This window comes from Chiloscyllium plagiosum, unplaced genomic scaffold (assembly GCF_037043375.1).
Source record: "Chiloscyllium plagiosum isolate Xiang-an unplaced genomic scaffold, Cpla_swu_hap1 HiC_scaffold_17, whole genome shotgun sequence".
NCBI classification, from domain to species: Eukaryota; Metazoa; Chordata; class Chondrichthyes; order Orectolobiformes; family Hemiscylliidae; genus Chiloscyllium; species Chiloscyllium plagiosum.
In genome coordinates this window covers 71,489,224-71,508,275 of record NW_028270155.1, presented here as the reverse complement: position 1 = coordinate 71,508,275, position 19,052 = coordinate 71,489,224, and the positions used below count along the sequence as shown (strand labels likewise).

The following is a 19,052-nucleotide window of genomic DNA, read 5'->3' as shown; positions in this document are numbered from 1 at the left end:
GAGCTTGAGCGGAGCAAGTGAAGAGCTGCTTGGTTTGATTTACATCTGTAAAGGGGACACATAAGTATCTACTTAAGATTGCTCTGCTATCTTGCAGCACGGTGGGCGGCACGGTGGCACAGTGGTTAGCACTGCTGCCTCACAGCACCTGAGACCTGGGTTCAATTCCCGCCTCAGGCGACTCTCTGTGTGGAGTTTGCACGTTCTCCCCGTGTCTGCGTGGGTTTCCTCCGGGTGCTCCGGTTTCCTCCCACAATCCAAAAAATGTGCAGGTTAGGTGAATTGGCCATGCTAAATTGTCCATAGTGTTAGGTGAAGGGGTATATGTAGGCGAATGGGTCTGGGGTGGGTTACGCTTCAGCGGGTCGGTGTGAACTTATTGGGCCGAAGGGCCTGTTCCACACTGTAATTAATCTAATCTACTTAAATATAGCTAAACACTTCTGAATAATTTAGGAACTTTGTCAGCTGCAAGGGAGTATGGTAAAGGAAGCAGAAAATGTGGCACCACGGTACTGAAATTAGGGCTGAGGCAAGTCATTGGAACTATCCTCTGCGTCCACCTCGTGTCAGATTGATTCTGATCTATTTGGATTGTGTTGAATGCTTGAAATGGCAATTGAGTCCGATTCTATAAAATTCCACATTGTGGGGGAAAAAAAACAAGTGACTGCAGAGACAAAGCACAACATGATCTGCATATCGCAGTCAAGAGCAGGAGCGTGATGCTCATCATTCATTATGCTCATCTGCAACCTGAGATAGCAGGGCAAGCAGACTCTGCGAATCCTAAAGGAAAAATCTCTCCCTCGGACTTGCAGAATTAGGAATATTAATTACATGTGAAATTATGCGCATAAAGCAAAAGATTGGATTGAGAGAGCTATAAAAGAAGGCAGGACTAACATGAAAATAATGTGACCTCGCAATTCTCACAAGGTGAGACTCCACACTTGCAAAAACAAGAGAGATTGTTTGACAGGAATATAGACTCATTGCCTTACTAAAGATTCGTCCACACCCAAAAATACCAGCCCTATCTTTTGCTAGTAGGTAATGAATACTTGGAATGTTACACAGAGAGCTGGTGAGGACGAAATGGTCTCATTCTGAGAGATAATCATTTTAAATTCACACACTTTGCATTTCAAAACTGCTTCCGTCAGGGAGATATCAGTGACGTAAACAATGTTGAAGGAGCGTGGCCAATCAGACACCAACTTGCAAGTTGAACTCTGCATGTATGGACTTCAAAGGATTCAGTCCAATTTAGTCCAAAAGCACATAGCACCAGGTTATAGTCCAAGTACACCTGATGAAAGAGCAATGCTCTGAAAACTTGTGATTTCAAATAAACTTGTTGGACTATAATCTGGTGTCACCTGACTTCTGACCTTGTCCACCCCAGTGGCACCTCCACATCATTAGTCCAAAAGGGCAGTGAGCTCAAATACCAACTAAACTATCCCAAAGTGGGGACTATTCCATACGCTAGTAATGTTCCCTTCCTGTTAAAAAGCACAGTAATTCCAGTGTGTTCAGACTTCCATGCTACTTTGGAAAGTGGATGATACTGAACCAGCAAGGATCAATAATTGCCCTATCACCAAGTGCACTGAACAGCTCTTGAAAAGCAAGGTGCCTCACACAAGAGCACGTTCAGACAAAGGCTGACAGCCAGGGACAGATAATTGAGGAGCTCTTAAATTGCGTCTCAAAAAAGCTACAACTCAAATGGGGAGGCAAAGAGGTTTTGGTAGGAAATTCCAGATCTCGGCAATTAACCAAAGGAATGACCGCTAATGTGCAAGAAGGAAATTTGGAATCATTCAGGGACCAGAATGTGAGGCGATATGCCAGCCACAACTCTGCCAAGAGAACCAGATGGCTTTCAACACAGGGGATATCTGGGGTAGGTACGCAAGGATCAAAAAGGCAGCAGGTCCAAAAACGATGGCTCACCTGAGGATAAAAAAAAGGGGATGACTGTAATAAACAGATGGTGAGATGGTGGAAGCCCACCCTGAGATGTAGACTGAGGAGGCTTTAAACACCACAGAACACCATCCAGGCATGGTAGAGGTGGATATCAAACCCACAGTGCAGGCAGGTTGCAAAGCTATTGACTCATTTTAAATGGGCAGAGCTCCAACCATTGATGTAACGCCACGTGAACCTCATCGAGCACAGGAAACGAGCACTCCTGCAGGGTCAGCAAGCACCTCTCTGTCTCTGCTGCAGTGCCCCAAGATATATACCATGTAAAGACTGGGACCTGAGCCTGACCAGAGAAACTGCAACAATTATCGGGGCACCACTCTCTATGTTTTTAAAAGGACGTTCAGGTCATTTAGACGAGTTCAATATGGTTACGCAAGGCCGAATTAAAAGAGTTTAATTAACCCCTTCAACTGTTTAGTTCAGATATTGAAAAGTCAACAGCGATATACCACCAGGTAAGGCTAGAATACTGAATAGTCAAATTTTATGAAGTATATATTAAAAATCGACTGAATAGACTGGGACTTTTTTTCACTTGAGCGTAGGAGGCTGAGGGGCAACCTAATTAAGGTTTAGAAAATCATGAGGGGTGTAGATAAGGTGAATGACAAGGGTCTTTTTTCTGGGGGGGGGGGTAGTTCAAACGTAGGGGCATATTTTTAAGGGGAGAGGAGGACGATTGGAAAAGGATATGTGGGGAAACTTTTTTTTAACACAGTGGGTGGTTCGTGTGTGGAACAAATTGCCAGAGGAAGTGATGGATGCAGGTACGGTTACAATGTTTAAAAGTCATTTGGAAATGTGTGTGAACAGGAAAGGTTCGGAGGGATATGGGCCAAACGCAGACAAGTGGGACTAGCTTAGTTTGGGAGTATGGTCAGCATGGACTGATTCGACCAAAGGGTCTGTTTCTGTGCTGTATGACTCCTTGCCTCTATGACTAAGTAAAACAATACAACAATGAACACCAACTAGCCACAAAAAGACATGACCCTCTCTCACTAGTATCCTCACATACAGATAAGGAAAGACACCACTTCAACTGAGACAACACATCCATCCTAGTTCAGGCCAAACGCATGAGAATTCCTAGAAGCATGGCATTCCAACCAGAACTCTATCAACAAACACATTGTGTTAGACCCCATCTACTACCCCCTGAGAAAAGGAACAGGAAGTGACTTCACCACAGGAAATGACATCACCACAGGAAATGACATCACCAACCCAAAGAAACCCAAACATATAAGTAGAAAGCAGGAATTTTCAACACTGCTTCGCCTGAGGCCCACTGAAGATGTTACCTAGTAAGGTAACGAAACGTCTGGAAATGAACCTTTCAGCTCAATGAGCAAACTTATATCTAAAACCTCAACCTGAGCTACAAACCTTCTCAAAACAGTAGAACCATCTAAAGACAACAAAATGTTGCGTATCAGAAACATAAGACAGACCGCACCGCGCACAGGCAGAAAATCTCTTCCCTCTTTTAAGGCAGAAACCCTCCAGTTTTCAAGCTGACAGAAAACCCTTGACTGACTTCACTGAAAACTTTAGATCAAATGAAATCCCAGCCTGAGGCAAGACCACATTTCTACTGCCCTCAGGATATTAGGAGAACTCATAAAAGATGCTGCTGGTAAACTTTATTGATACCTAGTTCAGAATCAAATTCCCTAATTAAAAAGTGTTGTTAAAATCCAATTTGTTACTCATGTAGACACAGTCAATTAATCCCACACTTTAAAATAAATTGTTAATAATTAGAAATTAATAAAAGTAGTCTATTTATTACGATTATTAATTACTTATCCTTCAATTATACTAATATCAAAATCATTACTCATCTATTTTCTGGATTCTGTGTTCACATAATTCTAGTCCATTACTGTTCTGAGACAACCTGGGTGCCATAATCAAAATGGTTTCCATATTAGTACAAAATGGCATCTTGGCTTTGTTAGATTAACTGCATAAGTGTGAAAAAGCCTCTAACATGGCCCAGGTTAAAACAACCAAATCTAAAAGCTTTCCCACATACACCCCTGCTAAGTATTGTGAGATAAGTATGAGGAGGAGAAAGTGAGGACTGCAGATGCTAGAGATCAGAGTCAAGAGTGTGTGCTGGAAAAGCACAGCAGGTCAGGCAGCACCCGAGGAGCAGGACAGTCAATGTTTCAGGCATGAGTATGATCCCATGGTGTCTAGTCAGAATGCGGGTCAAGGCTGACAGCATCTATCCCAGCTCCCAGTGTGGTTTCAGAATTGGAAGGTTGACAAGGGACATGATCGTCTCAACTGTAAGAAAAATGTCACAAACCAATGAAAATGTCAACATTTTGTCTTTATTGATCTCAACAAGATCATGTGAGCAGAGGGATATTTGCTGGACAACACTGGGTGTCCAGCATAGCTGCTCTTCCCGTGACCACATGATGGATGGGGTCAGCTACGGTGGACACGTTGGAACCCTTTGAGATTTGCAGTGGTCACAACAGGTTATCTTCTGGTGCTGACACTCTTTGGCACTTCCTTCTCTTTGCTGCTACTTTATGACCTTCAGGGCACATACCGAGGGTGTCCATCACACACCGGAACTGGGGAAGGCTGTTCAGCCTGGCTCCACCGGGATCCTACACCAAGATTCATCAAGTTGTCAGAGACTTACTTAACAGTGATGATGCCTCATCAAAACGGAGTAAGAGCAATACCTACAGCAGCAATCAGCTACACACACTCTCTCTCTCTTTCGCTCATCTGTCGAGCATCCATCTGCATCAGGAAGACTAATCTAATGGTGCAGGATGTTACCACCAACAATCAGTATTGACAATATCTCAGCAGGTCTGGGGCAGCACCTGTGAAGAGAAATGAAAGTTAACGTTTCAGGTCTGGTGACCTTTCCTCACAGCCTTGGTGGGCGGCACGGTGGCACAGTGGTTAGCACTGCTGCCTCACAGCGCCTGAGACCCGGGTTCAATTCCCGCCTCAGGCGACTGACTGTGTGGAGTTTGCACGTTCTCCCCGTGTCTGCGTGGGTTTCCTCCGGGTGCTCCGGTTTCCTCCCACAGTCCAAAGATGTGCAGGGTCAGGTGAATTGGCCATGCTAAACTGCCCGTAGTGTTAGGTAAGGGGTAAATGTAGGGTTATGGGTGGGTTTCGCTTCGGCGGGTCGGTGTGGACTTGTTGGGCCGAAGGGCCTGTTTCCACACTGTAATGTAATCTAATCCAATCTAATCTCTTTTGGCAGGTGCTGCCAGACCTGCTGAGCTTTTCCAGCAACTTCTGTTTTTGTTTCTGATTTACAGCATCCATAGTTCTTCAGGTTTTTTAACTGACAATATCTCAGCGAGAGGTTGCTGACGGACTCACAAAGCTCGGCTCCAAAATCACCCATAATCTGGCACTTGCTGCTGACATCCACACATGTATCGCAGCTGTTAAACACAAGTTGAGGAAGAGAATGTGGAATGACAGCATCCTGACCATGAACAACAAACTGTGTGCCTCTCAATTTTGCACCTCTGTCGTGGTGAGACCTGGACAGTTGATGCTAGACAGTTGAAAAGGCCGAACCGTCTCCACCTTCACTGTCTCAGATCTATTCCCTACATCTCTTGGTTGGATAAAGTCGAAAGTCTTGGTGCACGTTGTTTCCATCAGTGCACACTCGTTGCAAAATTAATCAACATCTGTACAATGGCCTACCTCTGTAGGGCGAAATGACCACTGGGTCACAACCTCCTGAGCATCTCCACCTCCACTCTGAGGACACCCACAAGGGAGATACATTGGTAGCAGACAAAGACAACTGGGAGATAGTCATGGTTGTCAGTGACTTTGGGAGGCTGACTGTTTGGAAGGGCAGTAGCAGAAGCCAGCAGAAACAAAAAGTTGGCGGTTGAGAAAACGTGCAGAGGAATGGCGCAGGAAAGAAAATTCACGATCTGCAAGAGATTGAATTGGAGGGACTAAGACCTCTGTGAAGGTGGAGGATATTACAGAAGGCCGGGGTTACGGATGGATTTGAGCACAACATTGAACCACCGAGGATCCTTTGACAGCATTTCCCATATCTAAGATATCCCATTGTCCTGTAACAACCGGAATGGGCACAGCAGACAGGTGGGAACGTCATCACCTGCAAGCTCCTCTCCAAGCCACACACTATCCTGACTTGGAATTCTATCACTAGACCTTCGTGTGAATGGGTCAAGCTCCTGGAACTCCTTCCCTAACAACACCCTGGGAATATCTACACCACGTGGACTGCAAAGTTTCAAGATGACAGCTCACCACTATTTTCACAAGGGCAATTAGGCCTGTGCACTATCACAGTATCCCTACAGTGTGGAAACAGGTCATTTGGCCCAACAAGTCCACACTGACCCTCCAAAGAGTATCTCATCCAGATCAATTCCCCTACTATTACTCTACATTTCCCCTGACTAACGCACCTAACCTACACATCCCTGGACATTATGGGCAATTTAGCACGGCCAATTCACCCTAACCTACACGTCTTTGGACTGCGGGAGGAAACCCACGCAGACACGGGGAGAACGTGCAAACTCCACACAGACAGTTGCCTGAGGCTGGGATCGAATCTGGGTCCCTAACGCTGTGAGGCAGCAGTGCTAACCACTGAGCCACCATACCACACAATAGCACATAGAACTTTAGAGTGAAGTACAGGCCATTCAGCCCTCAATGTTGTGCTGACCTGTGAAACCAACCCGAAGCCCATCTATCCTACACTATTCCATTACCATCCATATAGTTATCCAATGACCAACGTTGCCAGTCTACTACTGTTGCAGGCAGGGCTTTGCATGCCCTCATTACTCTCTGAGTAAAGAACCTCCCTCTGACATCTGTCCTGTATCTAAAAAAAAGGCTTTGCCTGTGATACTCATATCTCAGTGATTTTTTTAAATTGAGAATTTTCAAGAGGATGTATGTCAGTGAGTACGGGGGCGACGACTGAGTTCAAGAAAAATCCAATGTCATGAAGACAACACATTAATGAATGAGACAATGAGACAGTGTCAAGCTTCCTTGTATTTGCCACACACCAAAAAGATCAAACAAAACAGTCCAACTCAATGTACAGGCTGATGCCCTTTGCTGCAGCATGCTATAATGCCCTGGGTGGTACTGGTGTGTTCGCCACCTCATGAAAATATCCTGAAACCTGAGCCTGTTTAAGAGGAGCTCAAGTACAGCTTCATAATCCTGAAAACTGAATTTGCAGATCGACTGGCAGTAAATGCACACAGACATTGATCCTTTCAAAACATCTCAAAGTGTTTTGTGATGAGGAGAGGTATTGTTGAAGCATAGTCACAGTTATAATGAAGATTTGGGCAAGGCAATATCCAACAAAGATCAATATGACCAGCTAATTTGTTTCAGTGAAGTTGGTTCAGACACAAATACAGGGCATAACAATTCCTTGGTTCTTCCTTGAACAGTGCCGATGGGAACTATCATGTCCACTGTAAAGTGAAGTCCCACCTGCCCTTTCATGTCTCCTCTGAAAGATTAGATTAGATTCCCTACAGCATGGAAACAGGCCCTTCGGCCCAACTAGTCCACATTGACCCTCTGAAGAGTAAGCCACCTAGCCCCATTTCCCTCTGACTAATGCACCTCACACTATGGGCAATTTAACATGGCCAATTCACTTAGCCTGCCCATCTTTGGACTGTGGGAGGAAACCCGCAGAGACACAGGGAGAATGTGCAAACTCCACACAGACAGTCGCCCAAGGCTGGAATCGAACCTGAGATGCTGGTGCTGTGAGGCTGCAGTGCTCACCACTGAGCCACTGTGCCATGGTACCCATTACATTGTAGCACTCCCTCTGTCGCTTCAATGGAATGTTAGCTGAAAAATCTCTGCAGTGGGATCTTTGTCCATGACCTTCTGTCCCAGAGACAAGGGTGCACTAGACTCAGCCTGCTGCTTTCAGCACTGCCCAACAAACACTGAAGATTTAGTGAGTTGGTTCTGGAAAAGAACCACAAAAATAGTTTTCCTTTAGTTCACTTTTTTTTACTTTAACTTTTCGAATTGTATATGTTGAAATATCCAGTTTTCTATCTGCCTTTATCAGCCGAATGCTTGGAGCCAATATAAGTCAGTGCTGATACATCCCATGACAGTCCGACAGTCTGGTGGCTGAAGGATGTAGTTTCACACTGTTATGATCAATCGAGGAAGAATCATGGTTCCCTCATCTTTTTAACACCCTCTTAGTTCATCAGTTTTTTTTTAAAGCACATAGCTATCACACGTCAATTGAAGTTCATTGACCAGAACAAAAAAAAATTTAATTCTAAGATTTTGTGTGGAGGAGAGTGGATTTTTATTACACAGGAAAACCACGATGAGAAATAAGTAATGAACATACAAGGGGAAACTAGTGGTGAAAGGGGAGGAGTTGGCCTAGTTGTGTTATCAAGAAGCCCAGACAATGTTTTGGGGACCCGGGGTCAAATCCTGTCGTGACAGATGGTGGAATTTGAATTCGATTAAAAAAAAAGTCTGAATTAAGACTCTAACGATGACCATGAGTCCATTGCCGATTGACTGACAAAAACCCATCTGGTTAATTAATGTCCTTCAGGAAAGGAAGCTGCCGTCCTTACCGCCATGACTCCAGACGCACAGCAATGTGGTTGACTCTTAACTGCCCTCTAAGATGGACAATAGGTGATGGCCTAGCCAGTGATACCCTCATCCTGTGAATGAATTAAAATAAATGGGATATCTGGTACAGATTGAAAAATAAAGTCGATTATAGCTTAAATTAGTTAGTTTACAGTTTAAATTATTATTTTTTTCAGAAGAGTCTTTGAGTTACAAGAGCGAGGAGACCCACATCCAACTGTTTAGCTGCTTTATCATTACAGTGGAAACAACGGAGCTGCAGATATCATCTGCAGCTCAGAGCTGTAGTGCTCACTATGAGTTATTGGCCCTAGTTGTTTTTCAACAACTCATGTCTGAGCTCGAGATCAACAGCAAAGGACAGTGTCTTCACTTCTTCTGCTCTCCAGAAACAGCTATTGATGAGGTTGGATATTTCTGAGCCCGTTTACTGTTTTCCCTAAGCCGAACACTCCACAGGCAACATAGAACACCACAGCACAGTACAGGCCCTTCGGCCCTCGATGTTGTGCCAACCCATGGAACCAACCTGAAGCCCATCTAACCTACACTATTCCATTATCATCCACATATTTATCCAATGACCATTTAAATGCCGTTAAAGTTGGTGAGTCTACTACTGTTGCAGGCCCCTACTACTCTGAGTAAAGAAACTACCTCTGACATCCGTCCTATATCTATCACCCCTCAATTTAAAGCTATGTTCCTTCATGCTAGCCATCACCATCCGAGGAAAAAGGCTCTCACTATCCACTCTCTGATTATCTTATATGCCTCAATTAAGTCACCTCTCAACCTTCTTCTCTCTAAAAAAACAGCCTCAAGTCCCTCAGCCTTTCCTCATGAGCCCTTCCCTCCATACCAGGCAACATCCTAGTAAATCTCCTCTGCACCCTTTCCAAAACTTCCCCATCCTTCCTATAATGCAGTGACCAGAACTGTACACGATACTCCAAATGTGGCCACACCAGAGTTTTGTAAAGCTGCAGCATGACCTCGTGGCTCCGAAACTCAATCCCTCTACCAATGAAAGCTAACATACAGTATGCCTTCTTAACAACCCTATCAACCTGGATGGCAACCTTCAGGGATCTACATGCATGGACACCAAGATCTCTGCTCTTCTACACTACCAATAATCTTACCATTAGCTCAGTATTCTTTATTCCTGTTGCTCCTTTCAAAGTGGATCACCTCACACTTTCCCACATTAAACTCCATTTGTCATCTCTCAGCCCAGCTCTGCAGCTTATCTATGTCCCTCTGTAACCTGCAACATCTTTCAGCACTATCTACAACTTCACTGACCTTAGTGCCAGCTGCAAATTTACTAACCCATCCTTCTACACCCTCGTCCAGGTCATTTATGAAGATGACAAACAGCAGTGGACCCAAAACAGATCCTTGCGGTACACCACTAGTAACTGAAATCCAGGATGAATATTTCCCATCAGCCACCACCCTCTGTCTTCTTTCAGCTAGCCAATTTCTGATCCAAACTGTCAAATCACCCTCAATCCCATGCCTCCGTATTTTCAGCAATAGCCTGCCATGGGGAACCTTATGAAACCTTTTGGGTGACACGGTGGCTCAGTGGTTAGCACTGCTGCCTCACAGCGCCAGGGACCCGGGTTCGATTCCAGCCTCGGGTGACTGTTTGTGTGAAGTTTGCACATTCTCCCTGTGTCTGCTTGGGTTCTCTCTGGGAGCTCTGGTTTCCTCCCATAGTCCAAAGATGTGCAGGTTAAGTGAATTGCCCATAGTATTCAGGGATGTGTAAGTTATGTGTATTAGTCACGGGTAAATATAGGGTAGGGGAATGGGTCTGGGTGGGATACTCTTGAGAGGGTCGGTGTGGACCTGTTGTGACGAAGGGCCTGTTTCCACACTTTAGGGATTCTAATTCTAGACAAAACTATCTCACTGAAATCCAAATACACCACATCAACCACTTTACCCTCATCCACCTGTTTGGTCACCTTCTCAAAAAAACTCAATAAGGTTTGTGAGGCAGGACCTACCCTTCACAAAACCATGTTGACTATCCCTAATCAATTTATTCCTTTCTAGACGATTATAAATCCTATCTCTATAACCCTTTCCAACACTTTACCCACAATTGAAGGAAGGCTCACTAGTCTATAATTACCAGGGTTGTCTCTACTCCCCTTCTTGAACAAGGGGACAACATTTGCTATCCTCCAGTCTGCTGGCAGTCTTCCTGTGGACAATGATGACATAAAGATCAAAGCCAAAGGCTCTGCAATCTCCTCCCTGACTTCCCAGAGAATCCTAGGGTAAATCCCAACCAGCACAAGGGAGTTATCTATTTTCACACTTTCCAGAATTGCTAACACCTCCTCCTTATGAACCTCAATCCCATTTAGTCTAGTAGCCTGTATCTCAGTACTCTCCTCAACAACATTGTCTTTTTCCAGTATGAATACTGACGAAAAATATTCATTTAGCACGTCTCCTATCTCCATGCACAACTACTATCCTTGATTGGCCCTAATCTTTCTCTAGTCATTCTTTTATTCCTGACAAACCTATAGAAAGCTTTAGGGTTTTCCTTGATCCTATCTACCAACAACTTCTCATGACGTGTCCTGGCTCTTCTTAGCTCTCTTTTTAGGTCTTTCTTGGATAACTTGTAACTCTCGAACACCCTAAGTGAGCCATCACATCTCATCCTTACATAAGCCTTCTACTTCCTCTGACAAGAGATTCAACTTCTTTCATAAACCATGCCTCCCTCGCTCAACCACGTCCTCCCTGCCTGACAGGGACATACTTATCAAGGACACACAGTAGCTGTTCCTTGAATAAACTCCGCATTTCAATCGTGCCCATCCCTGCAGTTTTCTGCCCTATCCTATGCATCCTAAATCTTGCCTAATCGCATCGTAATTGTCTTTACCACAGTTATAACTCTTGCCTTGCAGTATATACCTATTCCTTTCCATCGCTAAAGTAAACATAACCAAATTGTGGTCACTATCACCAAAGTGCTCACCTATCTCCAAATCTAACACCTGGCCTGGTTCATTATCCAGTACCAAACCCAATCTGGCCTTGCCCCTTGTTGACCTGTCTACATACTGAAGAAGGGCTTGGGCTTATGCCCGAAACGTCGATTCTCCTTCTCCTTTGATGCTGTCTGACCTGCTGCGCTTTTCCAGCAACACATTTTTAAGCTCTGATCTCAATCGTCTGCCGTCCTCACTTTCTCCTCCCTGTCTACAAACTGAGTCAGGAAACCCTCCTGCACACATTGGACAAAAACTGACCCATCTAAAATACTTGAACTATAGTATTTCCAGTCAACATTTGGAAAGTTAAAGTCCCCCATAACAACTACCCTGTCACTCTCACTCCTACCCAGAGTCATCTTTGCTATCCTTTCCTCGACATCTCTGGAACTATTCAGAGGCCTATAGAAAACTCCCAACAGGGTGACCTCTCCTTTCCTGTTTCTAACCTCAGCCTATACTACTTCAGTGGACAAGTCCTCAAACGTCCTTTCTGCAACTGTAATACTGCCCTTGCTAACAATGCCACACCTCCCCCTCTTTTACCATCTTCCCTGAGCTAACTGAAACATCAAAACCCCAGAACCTGCAGCAACCATTCCTGTCCCTATTCCATCCATGTCTCCAAAATGGCCCCAACATCAAAGTACCAGGTACCTACCCATGCTGCAAGTTCACCCCACCTTATTCTGGATGCTCCTGGTATTGAAGTAGACACACTTCAAATCACCTTCCTGCTTGTCAGTGACTCTTGTGACCTTGAAACCTTATATCTGACCTCATTACTCTCAAACTCCTGGCCACTGGAGCTACAATTTGGGTTCCCATCCTCCTGCTGAATTAGTCTAAATCCTCCCAAAGAGCATTAGCAAATTTCTTCCCCAGAATGCATTGGTACCCCTCTGGTTCAGGTATACACCATCCTTTTTGTACAGGTCCAACATACCCCAGAAAGAGCCCCAATTATCCAGGTATCTGAAACCCTCCCTCCTGGGCCATCCCTGTAGCCACGTGTTCAACTCCTCTCTCTCACTATTCCTCACTTCGCTAGCATGTGGCATGGGTAACAAACCAGAGATAATAACTCTGTTTGTTCTAGCTCTAAGCTTCCACCCTAGCTCCCTGAATTTCTGCCTTAAATCCAAATCTCTCTTCCTACCTACGTCGTTGGTGCCTTTGTGGACCACGACTTGGGGCTGCTCCCCCTCCCCCTCAAGGATCCCGAAAACACAATCCGAGACATCACGGACCCTGGCACCTGGGAGGCGACACACCAACCGTGGATCTCTTTCGTTCCCACAGAACCTCCTATCTGTCCCCCTAACTATCGAGTGCCCAATGACTAATGCTCTGCTCCTCTACCCGCTTCCCTTCTGAGCAACAGGGAGAGACTCTGTCAGAGACCTGTACCCCATGGCTTACCCCTGGTAAATCTTCCCTCCCCATCCCCAACAGTATCCAAAACGGCATGCTTGTTACTGAGGGGAACGGCCACAGGGGATCCCTGCACTGTCTGCCGGTTCCCTTTCCGTCCCCCTGCCTGTAACCCATCTGCCTTTTTCTTGAACCTGAAGTGTGACTACCTTTCCTGTCAATGTGCAACACGTGAATCAACCCAGAAAACCAAATGCGAACTTCACTGTCCTTTTACATTTTAATTTCAGCCCAGTCTGAAACTCGCACCCGCCACTTCAGGTCAGTATGTGTCTTTTATTGAACTCATCTTTAGTCCATGCAAATCTTGAGTATTAAAGTTGAAAGATGGAAGTTGAATACCGATGATTCATTTTCACCACGATCACGACAACGTGGTCAGCCATACAAACAAACTCAGATTTCTCCATCTTTGTTCAACAGCCTGAATAATTCAATGAGAAGTTCATCTGCTGCTCAAGGGACTGAGCTCCACAGCGATGGGTGACGTCAGTGGTGTTTAATGGGGTAAAGTAGGATCTTGGGAATTGACACAGTATGTAAACTGAATCTTCGATTCACCACCACCCTGATCAATGTCAGGGTGCAACAGTTTTCAGGTGCAAGTCAGCTTACAGCAATAGTTGTGTATTATTTTGCTTACATCGCAAATATGAATCAACAGACACAATGTACTCTTTGCTCAAACATTTGCATTTCTGGGTTAATCATTTGCCTTAACTCCCTTAAGGACAAGTTGGAAAGTGAATACTTTGTATGCAATATGGTACGATCTACAGTATGGTCTGCTACTGAGCTGCACAGAGCAATATCTGGCCTAGGTTTGCTGGTCTTATCCCAGATGGTGGTAATTATTGGACACGGGGTTAAAGAAAATGAAGATCTGCCAGTCCTGATCAGTGCCAGGTAATTCCTACTGACTGCTGCATGGTCACTGATGGGAACCAAATTGGTTACCATATCATCTTTCCACTCCAGTCGTGCAGATGAAATTGTGTCAGATACTGAATGATGATTCATACCAATCGAACTATACTTCGGTGCTAAAGACAAATTACAATGACTTGTCAGCTTTTAAGGTTTGGTTTGTAAATTATTTTGAAGGGAGATTAAATGGTCCACCAGTTGAAACTTTGGATGAGGTGGCCTTCCTGAAGTCAGTGCCTTGCCTGCAATCTAAGAGCCAACGTACACATCCAGGAGGATAAACAATCCGAAGCTGGAATTGGAACAGCAGAGGGCAAGGAACAGAATCAGAAGAGGCACAAGCTCCTTCAAATTTATCTACAGAAACCGAGGAAAAACAGAAATCCTCAAGGCTAAAAAACTGCAGGGGAAGAAAAGGCAATCAAAAAGCAACAAACAAATAAATAAAAAACAATGGGGAGACTTCCCCAAGGTACAAATTGGAAAAAGCTAAAACCCCACAGCTGAATTTACCAACAAAATGAATGAAGGAAAGACAGATATGGAACTTTGGAAATTTCCTGATATGTGCTCCTGGCAAGCACTTCAGGTCCTTTAGACATCACAGACGTTTGGGTGCCAGCAGTCTTTAGAAGGTGAAGACAACTGATGATAAGGAATTCCACAGGAATGATTCAGTCAGAATGGGAAACACCACCTTACAAGTATTTAACTTCAACTTTATTGGGATTTGAAATGAGTCATGTGAGGAACTAGAGACAATCTGGAATAGAACCAAGAGTCTCTGGGCTAATATGTACGCCTCAATAAACAGATCTGGGAGTTCACAGGTGTCACATTCCACACACGACAATACAAAGAGTACTTCATGGTCTTGTGGTAATGAACGGTGCTACTCAAATGCATGTGATCTTCTCCATTGTGAGGGGGAGATTCAATAATGTGTTGCGCAAATAGCGTACCTCTGAAAACACAGAACAAACTGGAAAAATACAATCTGCTCAGAAAATATTGACGTATCCACCACAGAAATATATGCACGCCTCTCTTTACTTGTAAACAGGACTGACTCTGAAAAGTGCATGGTCCTAGCAAACCACTTTGTTGGCACTAGGGGTTGCTGTGCTGGGGATATCTACACCCAAGGGATTTTTGAAGACCACCAAGAAGAGTGAGCTGGGGTGGCAGGGGAATAGACCTGAATAGACTGAGCGAGTGCCCTTGGGTTCACTTTAGGTATCAGATTTCATGTATCTTGCAAACTGCTCAACTTAAGCAGTCTGTACACTTCCACTCAAGGTCAATAAGGGCTGTGTGTTTGCTGAGAGCTACATTTTTGAAGCACATAGAAAACTGGACCTACTGTCAACTTCAAAGCTGCACCCACAGAAACAGAGGGTGACCATCAAACCACAAAAACAGAGCTAGCGCAGCAACCTGCATCACCGTCTAACCATCCCTACCAATGAACGTTCTGAACTGAAGGCTGCTAATGGTGTGCCGTTATTTGAACAGGAAGCATGCAATGGAACATTTCTCTCATTAATCTTACTCAAATCTAAAAAGGTTCTTTTAGCAAGACTTTAGGTTCACACAAAAATCCTAGAGTCCAACCCGGAGTTGCAATGGTGATGAATCTGGAATGTATTGTCACCGTCATGCTCACAAGCCTGAAGAGTTTTACAGATCCAACTTTAGACCAGTCAAGCCAATCAAAAGGCAGAGCCACATTATTAACTGCAAGACACTGAACCAACACAGTTAGGGCAGGACCACGAATAGCACAGTGCTATCTATACAAGAGCTGTTTCTCATAAACACACTGCAGAAGTTCAAACATAGTGACATTAGCAACATGCATTTTCAGAAGACAGAGCCAGAGAGTCTCTGGCACAACAAAGTGGCAGTGACCCGAGCAGAGTGGGTATTCAATACTCAGACTTAGCAGACCACTTTGAAATGCAATGGCATCAGCAGTAGTAACAAAAATAGTTACTGCAGAAACTGTGTCAACAACAAAAGCCCGGCTGACTGAAACAGGATATTGGAATGAAATCAGTGTGGCTCTCCGCAGGTATGCACAATGACAGAGCCACAAACAATGACTAACTCACACCATTGTTCATGTGCCTGTGCCAATCATTGGACATACAATGCCTGTACAAAATTAAATATTGCTTACACGTACATTTTTTGTGAATCTAGTTATATAGCTATGAACATCATCGCCTCTCAAGGGTAGTGCAGTGATGACGTTACTCAACCTGTAATGTAGAGGTCCAGGCCATCTGATGGGAGTTGAATTGAATGAACAATTCTGGAATGACTGTGCTTACTCAGTCTGGCCTACAGGCAATGTAACCATTTAACTCGAACCAAAACAAATCTGCTGCAGTTGCTGGAAATCCGACACAAACACAGAGAATGCTGGGCCGAGAAACAGAGTTAATGTTTTAAGTCTCTTGCAATTGTTTTGAATTCTTTACTTCGAAAGAGGTCAAGCCAAACTTGAAAACGGAACTGTTTTTCTCTCTCCACAGACGCTGCCAAACCTGCTGAGTTTCTCCAGGATTCTGTGTGTTTGCATTTGTTGAAATGGCTTCTCAGGTATATTTTAATCAACCTATTCAGGAATGCTGTAAGACACTTCTGTGGTAGGTGAGGTAATCCAGGCCTCTTGTCTCAGAGGCAGGGAGAGACACAAGATCTTTGAAAAGGCCTCACAAGGCACCTCAGTCAATGGGCAACAAATGCTGGCCTTGTCAACGGTACCCACCTCCCAAAAAAAAACATAAACTCCCATTTATCCATATGGCAAGGGAGATGACCACAATTGCATTTTAGAAAGCCATTTAGCCTATCATCTATCTCAGCTGTCCAAAAGGGATATGGCATGGTATTCATCTTAGAATTGCTACAGTGTGGAAACAGGCCATTTGGCCCATCGAGTCCACGCTGAATAACATCATACCCAAATGCACCTCCCTACTCTATCCTTAAAACCCTGCATTTCCCATGGTTAATTTAGCCAGCCTGCACATAATGGGCAATCTACCTAACTTACACATCTTTGGACTGTGGGAGGAAACCAGAGCACCTGGAAGAAACCTACGCAGACACGAGGAGAATGTGTAAACTTCACACAGACAGTCACCCGAGGCTGGAATTGAACGCGGGTCCCTGGCGCTGTGAGGCAGCAGTGCTAACCACTGAGCCACCATGCCACCCTGTAATAATACCTGTGGTGCAGTCATAGTTCTTAGATTAGATTAGATTACTTACAGTGTGGAAACAGGCCCTTCGGCCCAACAAATCCACACTGACCCGCCGAAGCACAACCCTCCCAGACCCATTCCCCTGCATTTACCACTTCACCTAACACTACAGGCAATTTAGCATGGCCAATTCACCTAACCTGCCACCGTACTGCCCACGGTTAGAGTGTCCCTATCTCTGAGCCAGGAAACCTAGGTTCCAGTCACATTTGCTCTGGAGGTGTGTAATAACATCCTTGAACAGGTTGACTAGATTTATAGAGTGCAACAAAGGCCTTTTGGCCCATCGAGTCTGCACTGACAATAACTACCACTAAACCAAGAGGATCAGCAGAAATACTATAAAATGTCTCTAGGATAATTCATGTGCTGAAAATAAAGCAAATAATACGAAAATACCCTACATTGCTCTTTACTCAACTTATAATCGCTGAATGGACACACAAATACGTATTTTCTAAAATGCAGTCAATTAACCCACCAGTAACCAACGGAAAAGCGACCAGTCAGAAATGCCATAAGACTTTCTGGGCTTAGATATGGTCAAGTCTGGCCAGTTTTCATTGAGATGCTGGAACTGGAACTCAGCCAGACTCAGTGCCTACAGCATGAAGGCTGAGGAGGGAGACTATTTCCAAAGCACAGACAAAGCAAACTGCACATGTGGGGAGGACAGAAACACCCGCGACTTTCCAAACGACTGTGCAACGTGATGCTCAAAAAGCAGCTTTATTGCAACTCGACATTTACCAAATCCTTTGCAGAGTGTGTTCCCCTCACTCCTATCCCACTGATACTGACAAAGCCAGCAACGGGGCATTTAATTTGTTTGAACACGCTGCCCCCTAAGTTCTGGGGATCAATACATTCCTCAGCAAACCTGCAGGTCAACAAAACTCTTCCCCCCCAAAAAAAATCTTCAAGAGAAAAAAAAGTACATTTCCAAAAAGAAATTTTCTTCTCCTCTATTGATCCAAATTCAAGTTCCTCAAAACAGTAGGCTTGCAAGTCCTAGATCTTACAAAATTCAGCCAAAAAAAGAATTCTCACAATCAAAAAACTCCGAGCTGGTGTAAAAAGATCAGGTTTAAAGAGAGGTCTATGATCTGGCTGGCTTTAAAAAAGAATGAAGTCCTCAAAAAAATAACCTTCTTGAGACACTAAGGGTTAAAGAACTGTTCCGTTTACAAAAAAAAATACAGATACCACATACACAGAGAGATATATAGATACAATAAAAAACTGCATCGAAGGCACCAAGATTTTAAGCTTTAAAGCTGTTTTTCTTTTAAAAATCACAACTGGAAAAAAAAGGGTCAGGTATTTCAGTACCTACCAAATTGAAGATAAAAATGTATAGAGCAAGGCTGAGGCAGCAGTTTAAAGAGAAGCCAAAGAAAAAACAAGCAGAAATATGTATTTCTGTACATGTAAAAAAAAAACCAAGATATACTTTGAACAGAATCCCCAAACTGTGCTCAAGCGCTCAGGAAGATTAGCAGCTGCAGCCTGAACCGATGCACCTTTTCAGACTGTCTGCTCCGGTATATAATTCTACCTCGGCACCTGTCACATCTCAGGAGGAAGGGAAGGGGTGGAGATTGTCTTTTCCTTTGGTCATGTGAGCTCTTCACAAACACTAATAGGGTCTCCCATTGTCTATGAGCAATCGTGTGTCACGGCTGGGTCCAGCAGCACATCAATATTT

At 44.3% G+C, this 19,052-nt stretch overlaps 1 protein-coding gene across 3 annotated transcripts in view; it reads right to left on the bottom strand.

Moving 5' to 3' along the window:
* The window catches only part of LOC122558575 (RNA-binding Raly-like protein), a 1,039,906-nt gene extending 1,021,057 nt beyond the window's left edge, over window positions 1-18,849 (bottom strand). The window contains exon 1 of one of the 3 annotated variants that reach the window (XM_043707327.2): window positions 18,681-18,849. The gene's annotated coding sequence lies outside the window, so the exon portion shown is untranslated. The remainder of the gene's footprint in view (window positions 1-18,680) is intronic. The other 2 variants (XM_043707325.2, XM_043707326.2) reach the window with 2 other exon arrangements.
* Between the last annotated feature and the right edge of the window lie 203 nt (window positions 18,850-19,052).